Genomic DNA, 14,308 nt, shown 5'->3' with positions numbered 1-14,308 from the left:
GTTGTAGCCACAGCCACCCTGGGGCGCACTGACACAGTGAATTACTATACATCCACAGTAATGAATTCAAACTCTATTTATACAATTCTAGTGAACAAAACCAGCATCTCAGTCACAGGCATTTAGCAATATTTGCAAACACTAGTTATAAAGCTCAATAACACTCTAAACCGAAAGCAACAATCTCCATGCGCGTCACCGCTCCTCATTTGCATTCACACACACGCCATCTAAAAATAAAAGTCAACAGGCAGTGCACTGCTGACACAGAGACTCCCTCCACACAAAGATCTCTTACTTTATATTACACAGACGTCTTTTAATTACAACTGCACAGATATTAGGCCTCTTAAAACCTACCTAATTTTGACAAATTTAATAATAACCGCCCAGCGGAAAACTCCCAAGGTTTTTTGCGACCAATTTAACCATTATCTCGTCCCCGACGGTGGCCCGATTGCTAGTGCCCTAACTGAATTTAAAAGCGTTAATCAACCCAATCTTTGCCTGAAGCTCTCTTTTTGGCATTTCACAGCCAAGGCTTTCTCGAAGTTTTAAGTTAAAGTTTCACGCCCGAAAACCGGGTTTCTGCTGGTCAAAAAAGCGCAATGTACTGTCCCGGACAGTAAAAAGTGACCCAGTCACTTAGCGTATTCTGGGATGCCCCAATTCCCACAGGTTGCCAAACTGACTATCCCTATTCACCGATAGGTCAAGGTCAAGCGTCCTTGACCAGGAGAGACCGTCACATCTGAGCTCTGCGCTGCGCTTCCTAGGACTACCCCATAGTCCCGTCCTAAGAAAATTTAATTAATTTGAAAACACCACATAAAATCACACAAACAATCCTATTGATGTCCAAGCCCGGCTTTATATTCAATTGAGACATTACGTCTTGATGCATTCTCAATCATCCAGGAAAGTAAATCTCCAAAAGTTGAATCTGTTCATCTGGACGTAGCGTTTGGTGGGAGAAACGTTTCGTCACTCATCCAAGTGACTTCTTCAGTCTCAGCTGACTGCAGGTTTCCCCAAACCTTATAAACAGTACATTTGCATAATGACTGAAACCAGCCCACTGAAAGAACAATGGGCTGGGAGGTCAGTTCCTTAATCATAATTATGCAAATTCCCATGACCATTGATCAACAATCACTGACCAAAACCCACTGATCAAAGAACACTGATCAATGGCCATGAGTACCATTCACAGAGTGTTGGGGAATGGCTCTAATCACAGCATTGTAAGATGGCAAAAGATGTACTCTTAAAAAGGTGTTTGACTTCACTGAGAAGGCTCGTCTAGTACAGCACAAGAAGTCTAAGACCAGGCAACAAAGGAAGTTTGACTTACTTTTTGTACGTCGGAAACCACCACAAAATACAGAGAGTGTCCTCAGTGGCCAGAAGAGACAAGGATGCAACATGGAGGATGTGGACAAGTGGGTGAAGAATTTGTCTGACAGACAGCTCACCCAAACAGAGAAAAACATCCTTGCTAAAGGGTTGAATTTTGCCGTCACGCCGAGACAAATCCCTCTAGTGGAGCTGATCACAGCCACAGAAACAGCAATTCGTAACAACAATATTGCAGAAGTGGAAGCAGAGCAACTACAGACGAAAGTTTCAGCCTGTCTCAGCAATGCAAAGCCCCCAGCATCCAACATCACCATGGAGGAGAGGAAGGCACTCACATCACTTAGTAATGACAACAACATTATCATCCTTCCGGCAGACAAGGGTAGGTGCACAGTATTGCTTAACCAGAAAGACTGTCATGAGAAGATTTTGTCACTACTCAGTGATGAAAATACTTATGAGCCCCTGAAACGAGACCCAGGAAGTGGCTACAGGAAGAGGGTGATAGACTGTCTGAAGCAGTTAGAACAAGACAAGGCTATTGACCGGACCTCATACCACAGGCTGTACCCAGGGGAGTCTACACCAAGTCTGTATGGTTTACCGAAAATACATAAGCAGGGTGCACCTTTAAGACCAATTGTCTGCATGATCAACTCTGTCACCTATAACATCTCCAAGTTTCTTGCTTCGATCCTCAACCCGCTGGTGGGCAGCTCTGAACACCACATCCAGAACACCCTGGATTTTGTTGAGAAGGTGAGAGATGTCATTATGGAGGCAGATGAAACCATGGTCTCGTACGACGTTACATCTCTCTTCACTTGCATCCCAGTCACGGAAGCATTGGAGGTAGTCCGTAAGAGATTACAGGATGACACCAACCTCAGCAACAGGACCACTCTCAGCATCGACCAAGTGTGTTTGCTTTTGGAACTGTGTCTTCATTCCACCTACTTCACATACAAGGGTCAGTTCTACAGGCAGAAACATGGGTGTGCCATGGGCTCCCCAGTTTCACCCATCGTGGCCAATTTGTACATGGAAGAAGTGGAAAAGAGGGCTTTGCTATCCTACCCTGGAACACCACCAAGCCATTGGTTCAGATATGTGGATGACACCTGGGTGAAAATCAAATCTCAGGACGTACTACATTTCACTGATCACATTAACTCGGTGGACCGACACATCAAATTCACCAGGGAGGATATGAAAAGTGGCAGGTTAGCCTTCTTAGACTGTGAGATTTCCATCAGTAATGGGGGACATCTAAAAACTGACATGTACCGTAAACCTACACATACGGATCAGTATCTAAGGTTTGACTCTCATCATCCACTGGAGCACAAACTGGGTGTCATCAGGACGCTACAACACAGAGCGAACACCATCCCCACTGACACAGCGGCCAGGGAGGCAGAAGAACAGCACATCAAGAAGGCCCTGAGTAAATGTGGTTATCCCAGCTGGACTTTTGTCAAAGCTGGAAAGACACCTAAAGAAAGCTCCAGCCGATCCAGGAGAGAAGGACAACTGCTGCCCAAGCGAAAACCTGTAGTGATCCCATATGTGTCAGGAGTATCGGAACAGTTGAGACGCATTTTTTCTAAACACCGCGTCTCTGTGGCTTTTAAACCCCAAAACACGCTGCACCAAAAACTGGTCCACCCCAAGGATCGGGTCCCCCGACACAAACAGAGTAACATAGTGTACGCTGTTAAGTGCCAGGAGGATTGCCAGGATTTATACATCGGGGAAACCAAACAACCTCTAGCGAAGCGGATGGCACAACACAGAAGAGCTACCTCATCAGGCCAGGACTCTGCAGTCTATTTACACCGACAGGCCAGTGGACACTCTTTCAACGATGAGGATGTACACATCCTGGACAGGGAGGAACGCTGGTTTGAGCGCAGAGTCAAGGAGGCCATTTACGTGAAAAGGGAAAGACCATCTCTGAATCGAGGAGGGGGCCTAAGGGTACATCTTTCGCCATCTTACAATGCTGTGATTGCAGCCATTCCCCAACACTCTGTGAATGGTACTCATGGCCATTGATCAGTGTTCTTTGATCAGTGGGTTTTGGTCAGTGATTGTTGATCAATGGTCATGGGAATTTGCATAATTATGATTAAGGAACTGACCTCCCAGCCCATTGTTCTTTCAGTGGGCTGGTTTCAGTCATTATGCAAATGTACTGTTTATAAGGTTTGGGGAAACCTGCAGTCAGCTGAGACTGAAGAAGTCACTTGGATGAGTGACGAAACGTTTCTCCCACCAAACGCTACGTCCAGATGAACAGATTCAACTTTTGGAAATTGAGACTTTACTGTCACAAACTCTCACCAATTACCTATTTCCTACGTGAGCCTCAAACTCACTTTCACTGTTTTCCTTTTCCTTTATTCTCTTTAATTCAGTACTGTCACTTATAAACTTCCATTATCATTACTTCAACTTCAACTTTAGTTCTCATGAGATTTTCACCAAAATCAAAACAGACACTTACCAGTAATTTCAGTGAGTAGACTTTTAATTTTGTAATGTCCAATCTGGCACACTTTGAAATTCAACAGGTGGTGCCTTACCTCTAGATGTGCCGGCTTGTCACTCATTTTCGACCACTGACCAATGCCTGCCCGTCCGACTCCGTCTACACCTCCAAACACATTCTCTCCCCCCAACACCAGACGAGCCCCCAAAATGTTAAGGTTCATTTTGAGGAGAGAGAGATGGTGGAGATCAGAATAACACACTGACCCTGTCAGGTGGAGTCAACGAAGATTTTAATGAAACACACGCAGCGTGGGAGATGGACACTGTACGCAGACAGCATCAAATCTCGATCTCCAAAACTTCAGAACACAGTTTTATACATCGGGGTATTAGAACGCCCCCTCTTGCGTTCACCAATACACTACATGATACGTCAACTCAAAACCACAATGACTTTTAACACAGTTTAAAAAGAACATTGTCGGCAGGTGCATCCTGTCACCATCCTGCCCACGCTTATCTGCCTAGAACATCAGGCACACGTTCTGCACAAACTGTCACTCATGCAGGCACAATTTTGCAGTTGCAAGCAAAACATGATTAAACTTTCACCTATAAATGAACCCACTAGCTGTATGTGTGTCTCGTCCTTAAATGCTCTCTCATCTCACCCGTTGCACTTCTGACCTTTCACCAGAACAGAGGCTCATCCTTACATGTAATAACCTAACTGGAACTATATATGTAATATGTTGAATAAATGTTTTAATCAAGAACCTCTACTAAAAGCTTAATCAAAAGATATAGATGAATAAAAAATAATAAAGAATAACCTACTCAAAATACTTGCACTCAGATTCTGCTTTCGGTTTCACTTTTGCAAAGCATGGCGTTTCCTGTCAGCCTGCAGTTTCCTGTCTCATTTTGGCACAGAGTATACTCAACGTTAGGGCCTTTCTTTTACAATGCAGTCTGCATATAAACATTTAAGATTCTAGATTCAAAAGCATTTCAGGTTATAGATTCAACTCAACAGTTTAACGTGGTTCTTACTGGACCTGTAATAAAGACTAATATGATACCAATATCTTTGAACATCTGAATGCAATATCACTATTAATAATGAAATGGTAATGATGATTCTAAAAAATAGCAGCAAATAATAGCAGCAAAATATCTTTCTACTCTTCACAATGTATATATACATATTTGCTATACATATTCAGTAATGCACATACATTCTTATATTTGTCCATATATTTCTTCTTATAATTCTCACATTCCTATTCTTATATTTTGCTTTGTTCTTATGTTATCTGTATTTTGCACACCTCTGTTGCTTGTGAAGCTTGCACACAAGAATTTCACTTGCATGTGCTGTACCAGTGTAACAGCACATGCGATGTGACAATAAAAGTGATTTGATTTGATTTGTTTGATAATTAGACTTCTTCTGACTCCTGCCAGTAGGCCTCAGGTACAAGCTCATAAGCACAAAAATTTGACTCTTTCAATCATGCTATCCTCAATAGAAAGAGATGATACAGCCTCTGAAGCGGCTAGCCATAGAAAAATACATTCAGGAGTTACTCGCAGCAGGGATAGTATGGCCATCATCTGGTGGGGGTGGGATTTTTCTTCGTGTGGAAGAAAGACGGGTCGCTTCGACCGTGCATTGACTTCTGGGGGTTAAACCACATAACGGTGAAAAATAAATACCCGTCACCCTTGATTACCTCTGCATTTTCCTACTCCACACCACCCGTGGTGCCATATAGCTCTGGATTTTATTACTTGCCAGCAGAGTCCGTCTCTGCCGGCCATAATAGACTGTTTCTCTAAGGTAGCCCATTTTGTAGCAGTAGAGAAACTCCCCACGGCTTCTGAGACTGCTAAACTGCTCACAGTACATGCTTTTAGACTCCACAACATCCTGGTGGAAATCATTTCTGACAGAGGGCCACAGTTCACATCACAAATTTGGAAAGCATTCTGCACTGAGCTGGGAGCTAAGCCCTGTCTAACTTCCAGGTACCACCCCCAGACTAATGGTCAGACTGAGCGTCTGAACCAGGAACTGGAGGCTCTGCTCCGCTGTGTCACCAATCATAGTCCGGCCACCTGGGCCTCATACTTACCGTGGGTCGAGTACACGCACAATTCCTTAACCTCTCCTGCCACTGATTGGTCACCTTTTGAGGCCTCTCTGGGTTATCAACCTCCCCTGTTTCAAGAGCAAGAGAACAAGTTGGCGGTTCCATCTGTCCAGCACCATCTCCAGTGTTGTCGCCGGGCTTGTAGTTGCTCACGAGAGGCACTGCTATGCACTGTGGCCAAACAGCGACGTCAGGCCGATCAGCGATGCGTTCCAGCTCCGGAATACGCCCCTGGACAACAGGTATGGCTGGCAGCTAAAGACATTCCACTGGTGCCAGCTCCCCCGCTGACTCCAGTAGGCACCCCCATACTCTGGAACCCATCAGGGCAAGGGGGCCCAGGCCCATCCAGACCCAGTTCAGCAGTGCCGCCCGGCACAGAGCCCGGGGCAGCCCAACTGACCCCACCACAGAGAAAACTGCACCGACCCCATCATCCACTCATCTCCCAGACTACACAAGACAATAGACACCCAGGTTGAGTTCTTCCTCCACTTCTCCTATATCTCTCCCCCACCTGCAGAGTGAGTTGCTGGAGAGAGGAGACCTCCTGCAAAGATGTAACAGCCTCCCCACCAGTTGAAGAGCCCCTCAGGTGGCTCGATGCACCGGCGGCATCCCGCGCCAGGGCTGAGCCCCCATATATCCACCCGCCCACAACCCCGGCGACACACCAACCAGGACCCAAGCCCCCAAGGCCCAGTCAGGGCCCCAGCCCGGAGACGGAGCACCCCCAGAACCCCACGCCAGCCCCGGACCCACCCAGGGGCAGCCAGGCTACCAGGTCAGTAACCCACGTCCGTCAGCACAGACCCTCCCCTAGCCGCGCTGCACGCAGCCATGAGGAAACCATCACCTAAGAGCCAACAGAGCCCTTAACAGGCCATGACCGCAACCCCGAGTTGAGCCCTCCAAGGAAGACGCTCCTGAGGAATCCCCCGATGCCCCAAGCCTGTCCCTACCCCCACACCAATCACAACAGTGAAGGTGGGACCAAACTATGACCACCCCACCCCCACTAGGTGATGGAGCTGATCAAAGGAGCCCAGAGCAATTGATCTGATGTGGTGGCAGACGCTGTATCAAGACTAATGTAATCTATTAGATAATTTCTATATTGGTTAGAATTAAGATTATTTTTATTTTTCCAGTTCATGAGGACTGTTTTCTTGGCTATGCATAGGGCAGTGAAAACCATATGGGCTATATTCTTTTCTGAAGTGACAATATCCAAGCTGCCCAACAAACACACTAAAGGGGAAGTTGGAATGTTACATTTCAGACACTTTGATAAGTCTTCACATATCCCGTGCCAAAACTTCTGAACTGGTGGACAGAACCAAAGAGCGTGGATATAATTGTCCGGTGTATTGGCTTGACAGTGTGAGCAGTTGTTGGAAGATGTAAAGCCCATCTTGAACATGCGATGACCTGTATACTATACTCTATGTAGTATTTTGTATTGAATTACTTGAAGACTGGGATTTCTAATTAAATGAAAGGTTTTTAAGGATATCTGAGACCAGAAGCTTTGGTCTAAGTTAACTGATAAATCCGCTTCCCATTTTGCAGTAGGAAGTGATATTGATTCATCTGTTTTAGAAAGCATTCTGTATATTTTGGAAAGTAATTTTGGGGTTTTAAGAGTAAGAAATTGTACCACACTTCATGGTGTTTGTAGTTCAACTTGACCGGGTTTAAATTTCTTTTTTACTATGGATTTAATTTGTTGATATTGTAAAAATCTTTTCTTGTTGATCCCAGGGTTGTTCCAGATAGGTGTACGTTTGCAAGGATTAATGAAGACTCTGTCAATTTTAGAAACTCCCACCATGCGGTTATAGAAGAGCTGATGTTGATGCTTTTAAAGCATTCATGTCGTTTGATGTTTGAGCTGATAAATGTTAGGTCTGAAATCTCTAGTATATTGCATAGTGCTTGTTCTACATCTAGCCAAGGTTTGTCTAAGAAGGTATATTTTAGCCATCCTGAGATAAATTGAAGCCTGTTGGCTAAGAAGTAGTGCTGAAAGTTAGGTAGTTCTAATCCTCCTTTATCCTTGGCCTTTTGTAGTGTTTTTAAGCTGATACGTGGGGGTTTATCTTTCCAAAGGAATTTAGACATATACGAATCTAGAGATCCGAACCAATCTTGTGGTGGTTTAGTCGGGATCATTGAGAATAAATAATTTATTTTTGGTAAGACCATAATTTTTATAGTGGCGACCGTTCCCATTATTGAACCACTAGCAGCAGCAATTAGACAGAATACAGTAATTAATGAACATAAAATCAGGCTTCATGCGGCTGATGTGTTACTTTTTCTCCAAAACTCACAAACCAATCTCTCTGGGGTAATTGCATTGATAAACTCTTTTGCAAGAATATCAGATTACTCAATTAACTGGTCAAAATCTACAGTCCTTCCGATTAATTGCTCCTTCCATAATTCTTCACTGCAACCTGGAAATATAAAATATTTAGGTATTAATGTCTCTCCTAAGCTTGCAGATTTAACTAAATTAAACCACATCCCACTTTTAAAGAAAGTAGAAGGCAATCTGGCTAGATGGAAATGTCTAACCATATCACCTGATAAAGCAAAAACGCCGATCATTTTATTAAAGATTAAAAAGTTTAGACAGTTTTTTTACTCTCAGTGATGCTGCAGTGTTCATTTGACTTTGGGTCCTGAAGCAGACAGAGTTTAGGACCCAGATTACCCCACAAGGCTCCTGACTAGCTAGCTGTAATGGTCCGACAATCCATCAAGCGGTGCGGCTTCGTAGCTTGCCAAAGTCATACTAAAACATTTTTTGACAGATTTTTGAGCGCTGTGTACCACATAAAATCGGTTAGAGGTCAGTAAGCACAACCGGAATTCATACATAAGGCGCACCGGATTATAACAAACACTATCAATTTTTGAGAAAATTAAAGGATTTTAAATTTGCCTTATAATACGGAACATACTGTATACTGTACAGAAGAAAATAATATATCGCGATATATATCGTTACCGCACATGCTTCAAATTATACCGCGATATGGATTTTTGGCCATATCGTCCAGCCCTAGTTGCCGTTTGGTTCCAAAGGCCTTGATGTGAGCGTATAGTTCACTCACCACTGCGTCTTTTCCTTGAAGATTAACATTCAGCCCATTCAGCTGCTTCATAATGTCAACCAAAAAAGACAGATTTGCCAGCCATACAGGATCCGACAGTTTTTCCATTGGTTGTCTCTTCTCATCCAAAAACTGTCTGATTTCCTCTCTGAGAGAGAAACATCGCTGTAGTGCAGACCCCCGACTTAGCCACCTCACATCGCTGTGATAAATTACGTCACCGTATTCAGCCTGGATGTCATGCAGAAACTGCTGAAACTGTCGGTGGTACAGAGCTTTAGAGCAAATACAGTTGATTGTCTTTGCTACTGGTTTCATAAAATCATCAAATTTGAGATGTCTGGCACAGACCTGCTGATGAATGATACAGTGAAGTTTAACAGGGTTACCTGCTTCTTCGCTGACTTTATTGGAAATCGGTGTGGACAATCCGCCTCGCTCACCAGCCATGGCAGGTGTACCATCAGTAATGATCCCTTTATTCCATGGTAGCTGCATATCATCAACAGTCTCACAAACAAAAACGAATAAATCCATTCCTCTGGTTTGACCCTGAAGGCTTTTGAGATCCAGCAGCTCCTCTGTCACGTTCATCTTGTCGCAGTCACGTTCATCTTGTCGTCGACTCCTCGTAAAAAAATCAGCAGTTGCGCGGTGTCAGATGCATCGGTGCTTTCATTGCAGGCCAATGAGAAATAATCAAAATCCACTCCTCTGTCCCCCAGCTGTCTGTGAGTGCTTGACTATATATCCTCAGCTCTTTGAGCCACAGTGTTGCGTGCCAAGCAAACATTCAGAAATTCTTGCTTCCTCTCGGGGCAAATGTTCTCCACCATTTTCGTGACACAGTCTTTGACAAACGTACCTTCAGTGAAAGGTTTGCCATGTTTAGCTATTAACATAGCCACCTTGTCACTGGCTTTCGTGATATTTTCATGTGTCTCACAGGCCCGCGTGAAAAATCGCTGTTGCGAAGCCAGAGCAGCTTGGATTTGCTTCACTTTTTTAGCGCGCTCACTCCCTGTTAGCTTGTTATATGTTGCAGCATGCTTAGTCTCGCAGTGTCTCCTAATGTTAAAATCCTTAAACAAGGCAACAGTCTCTTTACAAACCAGACAAACACAATTGCCTCGAATTTCAGTAAAAAACATACTGCACATCCCACCGCTCTTGAGAGCAGCAGCCCTCACTGTCAACCTTTCTCCTTTTTCGTGCAGTTGCCATGGCAGAAATGAGCAGAGAAGGGCGGGCTCGCAGCACAGGTGCAGGTAGCAGGAAAAAAATGAGCTGCCACCATGTGGTGAAAAAAGGAATTACATTTTAAAGTCATGATTTATTTATTCGGACTAAGAAAGTGAGCCTTAAATAATACATAATTAGACTGAAGCTGCGGGCCACGTGAAATCTGGCCGGACTTTGGACATGCTTGGTGTACGCTGTTAAGTGCCAGGAGGATTGCCGGGATTTATACATCGGGGAAACCAAACAACCTATGGTGAAGCACAGAAGAGCTACCTCGTCAGGCCAGGACTCTGCAGTCTATTTACACCTACAGGCCAGTGGACACTCTTTCAATGATGACGATGTGCACATCCTAGACAGGGAGGAACGCTGGTTTGAGATTCAAGGAGGCCATTTACATGAAAAGGGAAAGACCATCTCTGAATCGAGCAGGGGGCCTAAGGGTACATCTGTCACCATCTTACAATGCTGTGATTGAGGCCATTCCCCAACTCTCTGTGAATGGGACTCATGGCCATTGATCAGTGGGCTTTGATCAGGTTTTGTTGATCAATGGTCATGAGAATTTGCATAATTATGATTAAGGAACTGACCTCCCAGCCCATTGTTCCTTCAGTGGGCTGGTTTCAGTCATTATGCAAATGTACTGTTTATAAGACTGGGGAAACCTGCAGTCAGCTGAGACTGAAGAAGTCACTTCGATGAGTGGCGAAACGTTTCTCCCACAGAAAACGTCCAGATGAACAGATTCAACTTTTGGAGATTTACTTACCTGGATGATTGAGCATGCATCAAGACGTTTCATACCGTTCATTTTCCAACAGAACCAAACCCATGAACCCCAGAAATCAGACCTGCTACAACCGGGACCAGGAGACAGGGAGGAGGAGGACAGGTGGACGCTGGGAGAGAAGGAGAGGGAGGACAAGTAAGAGGAGTTTTTACAGGAGAAGCAAAGTTTGTTGAGGTGCTTGGAGGAGGACAGTGAGGAGGAGGAGGATGGATGATTGTAGGAGGATGATGATGATTGTTCAGTCACTTTATTATAATGTCACAATGTTACATGATTTTTTAAAACAGGACATGATGTCAGTGTTCTGACCTCTGACACTCAGAAAGCTCAGATGAGACTTTCCAGGCTGATCAGAAGAACATGAGTAGAGACCTTCATAAGCCTGCTGGACATTAGTGATGATGTGCTCTCGTTTAGGACCAATATAACTTCTTTTAATGGAAAAATAAGCTGCGACTGTGGCACCATTCCTCTGTCTGTAGTGCAGAATGACATTACTTCCTATCATCACAGGAAGTGCAAGGATCTCCAGGATGACACCTTTATCAGACCAACAGAGACAAACAGAGTTAATGAGAGCAGCTGGAACCTCCAGGGTGTGACTGAACACTGAAGGATACTCTGTCACTCTACTGTCCAGAGGAGTCCTCACACCAGAAAGTTTCACTGGGAGCAGAAAGATCCACAAAACAGGAGGAACCAAACTTCATCCAAAAACCCTGAACCAGCTGTTCCACAGTCCTCAGTGAGTCCTCCTCTGGTCCTCTTCACTGTCCATCCATCAACTGTCTGTCCATCATCAATACAACTCAGATACACTGAAGAAGATCCACTGAAGAGCTGCTGAAGGTTTGGACTGACAGACAGAGACACTGGAGTACAGACATGATTAAATCATAACTATATCTTGATTAACATATAAGCACGGTGCTGGTGTGCAGGGGTATTATATGCCTTATGGTGGATGCTGCTGACATATTATAAACTGTTATTTCTATATTAAGCTTTCAGCCTAATAATAAGCACACATTTCCTTTTGTTGGCCATTCCTCTGCACCGTAAAACCAAAGTGTGTGATCACAGTAGTGATGTGTCGGTCGCGAATGAAACGGCTCTTAGAGCCGACTCTTTGAAGTGAACGACGTGAGCCGGCTCCTTATTGGGAGCTGTGGGTTTTTTCTTCTTTCTCTCACCCTCTCTCTCGCACTGTTTTTCTGCTTCACTCCGCACGCGAGCCTTGTGCTTTGTGCTGGGCAGAGGGGGGAGGGGCGGTAGTTACACTCGCAGTAGCACAGGAACAGAGCGGGAGGGAGAGACAGAGAAAGAGAGCCAGGGACAACAACGTCACATTAGAAAGGTATAGTAATCATCCACAACTATTTTCAGTTGCGGATGACAAAGGATTCAGAAAGTTTATTCATGCAGGCCCATATGACAGAGAATGTGCATCTTCTTTTTGTTTTGCATATTTTAATTTATATTTTATTGTGTTGTGGTTTGCAGTGTTTTGTGTTGTTTCACTTTAAATTTGTTTAAAAGGAAAAAGCTGAAAATTTAAATAGTTAAAAGTTTAAATAAATAACTACAAATAGTTGTTTTTTGTATTATATTATTTATTTATTACATTTTATGTGGAGTGAATAAATAAAGTATATTTATGGTTGTCCCTAGAGACAACACCCGTACAAACTCCAAAACACGTAAAAACTCAGAAGCACGTACATTTAAATGTGATTTACTTAAGCAAGAAAGGGAGGTGATTTATAAGGAAAAAATACTGATAAAGCTTTTGAGAATTTTTTAGGAAAATTTAAACTGTTATATGATAGCAGTAGTAATATACCTATACTTTTTTTGCCCCCCCACTTCCCCTTTCCCCCCCACCACTTCCCCTTTCCCTATATACCTATACTTTAGCCTGACTATCCCGAGAGCCTAGCTGCAGCGACACCTTTCTTTCACACGGTTGCCTGGATGTGCGTTGGAGCTGCCTTTGATACCCGCACACAGCGTTTCTGACCTACGGGCGTTGCTTATACAACAGAGAAAAGCAACAATACAGCGTGTTTCTCTGCTCCAAGACATCGGGGGGCCTTTCACACGGTAAGCATGTCTGTTACACCCAGCGCATAAATGTCTGTATGTCAGTGCTGATTATACAAACCCTGTTTAAAATGTGACACATATGTTGTCCGAAAACAAATCCTCTAAATTTGCAAAGTTACTGATTTAAAAATATATTTTCGAATTTTTAGTTGCATGACAAACATACGATAGACTCTTGAGCGTATTTATTTATATAGCTACATTCACAATGGTACAACCATGCTAAATAAAAGATGCCCAAGCACCAAAGCACTCTAATGCAAGCCTCTGAACTGTATGTTTGATAAATGCATGAACTGTAGCTCTACCTCTACAGCTGAAAATAGTTTGTATCCGAACTCTGAGGGTCTGCTGAATTGTTTTTAACCCTAATGCTCCCGCCAGGGGGAGCGTCGGGGTCGGGGAATGCTGGTCCCCCCGCGGAGGGAGGAAAGCGGTTGGGGTCGCGGGGGGTGGGACAGAGGGAGAGAGGGAGGAGGGAAGAGGCAGGGGTCGCGAAATCCCCCTCGGGGAGGGGAGGGGATGAGGGAATATGCGGTGGTCGCGAGATCCCCACATAATGGGAATGGGAGAAAAAGCAGAGAGAGAGAGAGAGAGAGAGAGAGAGAGAGACGGCCAGAGGGGATCGAGAAACACGCCGGCGAAAGCGCAGCGTGTCGCGCGCCAAAATGATAAGAGCATGGATGGCGGGTACTAAGCGTGTCGGGGTTTGGTTACAGAGGCGGTGTCCCAGCGCGCGCCGTACAACAACAACAACAACAAGGTGCCACCGAGAAAGAAGAAGATAAAGACAATGTCACGCACTAGACCGTGGGACCCAAAGAGCACTAAGGTCGGCACGGGCGGATCGCTTTCGCCGGTGGTGTCATCGTCGTCGTCCTCCTCCTCCTCCACTTCCTGCTCACCATCACTGTCAACATCGCGTTTGGCGTACGCGGGGTCGGCTCCGGTTGCTCCGTTGTTGCGACCGGCCACATTTCACTATGGCGGTCTAGGGGTCGAGGAAGACCAAGAGCAGCAGCAGCAGCACG

At 44.6% G+C, this 14,308-nt stretch overlaps 1 protein-coding gene across 1 annotated transcript in view; it reads right to left on the bottom strand.

Moving 5' to 3' along the window:
* Nucleotides 1-14,308, bottom strand: part of LOC102078817 (zinc finger protein 665) — a 1,047,781-nt gene that overhangs the window by 812,314 nt on the left and 221,159 nt on the right. The window lies entirely within an intron of this gene.

Source organism: Oreochromis niloticus, linkage group LG3 (assembly GCF_001858045.2).
Source record: "Oreochromis niloticus isolate F11D_XX linkage group LG3, O_niloticus_UMD_NMBU, whole genome shotgun sequence".
Taxonomy (NCBI): domain Eukaryota; kingdom Metazoa; phylum Chordata; class Actinopteri; order Cichliformes; family Cichlidae; genus Oreochromis; species Oreochromis niloticus.
Note: the sequence above shows the minus strand (reverse complement) of the source record. Positions and strands in the feature narration are given on the sequence as shown.